Source organism: Capricornis sumatraensis, chromosome 14, assembly GCF_032405125.1.
Source record: "Capricornis sumatraensis isolate serow.1 chromosome 14, serow.2, whole genome shotgun sequence".
Taxonomy (NCBI): domain Eukaryota; kingdom Metazoa; phylum Chordata; class Mammalia; order Artiodactyla; family Bovidae; genus Capricornis; species Capricornis sumatraensis.
In genome coordinates, this window is record NC_091082.1 from 36,944,890 (window position 1) to 36,950,167 (window position 5,278).

Below are 5,278 nucleotides of genomic sequence, written 5' to 3' on the forward strand. Positions count from 1 at the left end.
GGTGCCCATGGTCACCAGTGTTACTGCTGGCTGTGGTGCCAGGACATTGGGGGATTTTTCTCTTCTCCTCATTCCCCTCTCCTCCTTTTTGTTGGGGGAGGGAGGGGTATATTTTTCTATACTGCTAAATTTAAAATTTTTTTCATAGAATTTCCAACTAGATATTATATCTCATGGTCCCAAACTAAGAAAATAATCAAGACTTCCATGATGGTCCAGTGATTGAGAGTACACCTGTCAGTCCAGAGGACATGGGTTCAATCCCTGGTCCAGGAAGATCCCACATGCCGTGGGGCAATTAGGCCCGTGAGCCACAACTACTGAGCCTGAGCTCTACAGCCTGGGAGCAGCAACAAGAGAAGCCACTTCAGTGATTAGCTCGTGCACTGCAACTAGAGAGTAGCTCCCACTTGTCGAAACTAGAGAAAGCCAGCACACAGCAACGAAGACCCAGTGCAGCCAGAAAGAAATAAAAATCAGTGATGAGTCTTCATTATAGGTCCATCTGCCAGTTTCCCTTCAGGTTCCTCCTCTTTTTCGTTATATCTTTTGGTTTATCCTAATATTATAACAACATGTATATACTTCTAGAGTTTCTTTATGCATATATAAGTAAATGAAACATTTTTTAAAATTTCTCCTTTTTTTTATACATACATGCTGCTCTGTACCTTACCTTCCCCTAACAATATATCTCAGAGGTCTTTATCAGTACAAACAGCATCCTCAGTGTTTGTATGGTTGCCCTGTGGTTTATAATATATTTCAATATCTGGGAGGCCAGATTTAGAACATGATAATATCATGATTTTAAAAAAGTCTCCATTGATAAGCCTTTAGATTGTGTTCAAACTTTTGCTATTCCAAATTATGTTGCAGTAAAAAGCCTTGTATATATATATTAATTTGCCTATGCCTAGGCCAAGGAATATGAAGCTGTGCTGTGCTTATCACTGAGTCGTATCTGACTCTTTGTGAACCCATGGACTGTAGCCCGCAAGGCTCTTCAGTCCTTGGGGACTCTCCAGGCAAGAATACTGGAGTGGGTTTCCATTCCCTTCTCCAAAGGGTCTTCCCGACCCAGAAGGGATCGAACCTAGGTCTCTTGCATTGCAGATGGATTCTCTGCTGTCTGATCTACCAGGGAAGCCCATATGAAGCTGTAATTTTGATTAATTCAGCAAATTGCCATCTGTAAATGTACTAATCAATACTGATAAGAGTGGTTTTCCTCACAGTTTTGCCAACAGAATATGTTATCAAATATTTGGAATTTTGTCAATCTGATAGGTGCAGCATATCTCAGTATAGTTTTAAAATCTTCTTTATTGGACTAAATTTTCATACATAAAATGGACTTATTTTAATTGCACCCTTTAAAGAAATTTTTTTCGAATAGTTAACATTCTTTCTAAAAATATTTATTTTATTTATGACTGCACTGGGTCTTCATTGCTGCACGCAGTCCTTCTCTAATTGTAGCAAACCGGGGCTACTCTCCAGCAGCGGTGCAGGGCTTCTTATTGTGGTGGCCTCTCCTGTTTCGGAGAACCGGCTTTAGGACCTGTGTGCTCAGCAGTTGTAGCTCGGGGCCTCCAGTGTTCAGCGTCAGTAGTTGTGGTACCCAGATTTAGTTGTCCTGTGGCATGTGGAATCCTCCCAGACCAGGGATTGAACCTGTGTCCCCTGCATTGGCTGGCAAGCTCTCAATCACTGGAGCACCAGGGAAGTCCCTTTTAAAGAGTTTTGACAAATGAGTGTACCTGTAAAATCAACACCTCAATCTGATATGTATCTTTGAGTTCTGTAGGAAGTAAGGTCCTCACCCAGGTAGAGGATGGAAAGGAGATGTTGACCTTTTCAGATCCTTGTGACCTCAGTCAGCTAAAGCCTGGGCTCTGTCAACCTTTGCTCCAATTCTATGTTGAATTCTCCGCTGCTTAAGCTCCTTCGTGAATACACCTGTTCCCTTGGCTTAAAGCTTCCCCAATTGTGTTGTTGGGGAGACACTGCTTTGGGAAAAATCTTTGTACTTTTCTTACTCGTTCCAAGCAACGAATCCTTCTTTCTTCAAATCTTTGGCTTGGTTTTGTCTTTTTTCCTCAACAGCCACCGAGAGGTGAACTCAGTTTTTTGGGTAACATCCCAGAGATGGAGATAGTGGCTGGGGAAGCAGGCTACGGCATCAGTGGTCAGTGTTCTCCATGCAGCCGGTAGCCCAAGCCTGAGAGGTGAATGAACTGGACTTGGGATGTGTAATTTTATGGTTCTTTCTCTTCTTTTATTTGAACATTTGATCGTATGCTGTTGTGTGGTGTGAGGCATGGCTCCTATTTAATTATTTTTTCCAGATGACTATCTGGTTTTCCCGACTTCATTTTTTGAATAGTTCATCTCTTCCATCAATCTGAGGGCCTCTTTTATCATATACAAAATTCCTATACTTGGGGGCCCATTAAAAAATTTCACTCTGTTCCATTGGTCTGTGTGTTCGAGTTGTTTTAATTACTAAAGTTTTATATAGACATATTTTACTATCTGGGAGGCCTCATCTCCCATCATTGCTTTTCTTCTTCAGCATTTTCCTAGATATTCTTGTTCACTTTTTCATTTAAACTTTAACCAGCTTGTCTGGTTAAAAAAATTAGTATTTTGTTGTTGTTGTTGTGATTTGTAATGGGTTGTCTCAATTTTATAAATTAAATTTTGGAGAATTTACTTTTTTTTATTATGAGTCTTCCTATCTAAAAAATGGCATAATATTCCATTGGTTCCAGCCTTCCTTTGTGTCCTTCCATATGTTTTAAGGTCTTGCCCAACTCTTGTTACCTTCATTTCTAGTTGCTGGCAGGTAGTAGGATTTTTTGCCTACTTCTTTTTTACTTGAATTTGAAAGAAAAAAAGTTGAATATATAAACTTTTTAATTAAAAGTAGAAATAATTAATCTGTAAAAAGAAAAGAAAAGGAGAAAAAAAATGAATATATTAAAAGAAATAGAAGCCCCAAACCAAAGCTGGACTCTGAAGCAGGCTGAGTTCTAGTGGCTGAAAATGCTGATGGAGGCTACTCTGCTCCCCTCTCTGTAGTGGGTTTGGTCCTGGGGCTATGGAGTCCTGGTTAGTGCTTAGCCTGAAAGGGGAAGGTGGGGAGAGGGTTGGGGCTTCTGTCCACTCAGCTGCTTTGGAGTCTATACTTGCCTGAGGCTATTCCCACGGCAGAGAATCCACTTCACCCAAACTCCTAGGCTAAACAACCTCTTCTCGCTGAAGAATAAACACACTTGCTTTCTCACTCTTTGAGAAACTTCTCCTTGTTCAGCCAAACTCAGTTCCACTCATGGGTGGGGAGGCCCAGGTAGGGGCTCACATGAAACTTTGCCCTGGGATCCATTTTTAATATCTGTGCAACACTGTGTAAAGCAATAACCTTGCCTGCTGAGTACTAGTCACAAAGAAGCTGCTTTGGCCGGTTCAGCGTGTTGAGTGGTGATGGGTGGGGAGATGGCAGGAGGAAGCATTGGGAAGCATTCTGAGCTCTGGGGCCACATAGCAAGTCAGCTTTGCTCTACAAGACCTCTGTTCATGTGTCTTCTCTCAACATCTTCTCCTCTTCAGGCCAAATGTCATGGTGGAATCAGGGGAGCCCTCTGACTGTCATATAAAGTCTCTCACTTAATGTTTTTATGAAATGGAAGTTTCTTCCCATAATTGGCTTACATACATCCTATAGCCAGCTTTGTTTTACCCAGTCCATTCTTCACTACAATATTTTAACTTATAAACATATTTATATATTAAATTTCATTAAAAGATATTTTGGTGAATATTTTTATTTTATAATTTTGTTGCAGGAAGGGGGACCCCCTTCCAGGGCCCTAGAGTGGGCTCTTATCTAACACTCAGACTTCCCTGGTGGTCCAGTGGCTAAGACTCTGCACTCCCAATACAGGGGGCCCTGGTTCAATACCTGGTCAGGGAACTAGATCCCACATGCCACAGCTAAGAGTTTGAATACCACAACTAAGGAACCCACGTACCACAACTAAGACCTAGCACAGCCAAATTTTTTTAAAAAAGCAAATATTAAAAAACAAACAAACAAAAAATAACACTCAGAAATGAATTGTCTGAGGAGACACACGTGCTGACAAAGAGAAAGTCTTTGTTGGGAAAGAGCACCCAGGCAGAGAGCATCAGGGTAAGGGAATCCAGGAGAACTGCTCTGCCATGTGGCTCACAGCCTCAGATTTCAAGGGGATGGGATTCGTTTCTGGGTTGTCTCTGGCCAGACATCTTGCTTGGCACATATTTGGTCTGACTCAGGTCAGAACTCAGGTCCCTGGTGACACACGCGTCTCTCAGCCAACATAGACGCCAGTGCAAAGGAATCTAGGAGGCTGATAGGACAATATTATGGGCTGGTGTCTCCTCCCTCCTTTTGGCCCCTCCTGAATTCTGGTTTGTTTTCAGAGGCAGCACCACGTTGCTCACAGGGACCTTCTGTTGTGAGACAACACATGTGAGTGGTTATCATTGTTCTTGGCCAAGACGGGCAGTTTTGGTCAGTGGTTCCCTAATAACTTACAAGTGTACAAGTGAAAGTCGCTCAGTTCAGTTCAGTTCAGTCGCTCAGTCGTGTCCAACTCTTTGTGACCCCATGAATCGCAGCACGCCAGGCCTCCCTGTTCATCACCATCTCCCGGAGTTCACTCAGACTCACGTCCATCGAGTCAGTGATGCCATCCAGCCATCTCATCCTCGGTCATCCCCTTCTCCTCCTGCCCCCAATCCCTCCCAGCATCAGAGTCTTTTCAAATGAGTCAACTGTTCACATGAGGTGGCCAAAGTACTGGAGTTTCAGCTTCAACGTCAGTCCTTCCGAAGAAATCCCAGGGTTGATCTCCTTCAGAATGGACTGGTTGGATCTCCTTGCAGTCCAAGGGACTCTCAAGAGTCTTCTCCAACACCACAGTTCAAAAGCATCAATTCATGTCTGATTCTTTGCGACCCCATGTTCTATACAGTCCATGGGATTCTCCAGGCAGGAGTGGGTAGCCATTCCCTTCTCCAGGGGATCTTCCCAACCCAGGGATCGAACCCAGGTCTCTAGCACCAGCAGATTCTTTACCAGCTGAGCCACAGTCTTATCTAAGAAGGGTGAGGCAGGAGTCAGATGAAGAGGGGAGGTTCTAGATACCTTAGGGCTATCTATGGACAGCCTGTTTTGAATAATGTAACTCTTGGTTCCTCCCTCCCCTGTGCTCATCCCATCCCACCC

The 5,278-nt window shown here is 43.2% G+C and overlaps 1 non-coding gene across 1 annotated transcript; it reads left to right on the forward strand.

Moving 5' to 3' along the window:
- The first annotated feature begins 3,906 nt into the window (after positions 1 to 3,906).
- Positions 3,907 to 3,979, forward strand: TRNAG-CCC (transfer RNA glycine (anticodon CCC)). Its single transcript has one exon. It is a non-coding gene; the product is annotated as a tRNA-Gly (tRNA).
- The last annotated feature ends 1,299 nt before the right edge of the window (positions 3,980 to 5,278 follow it).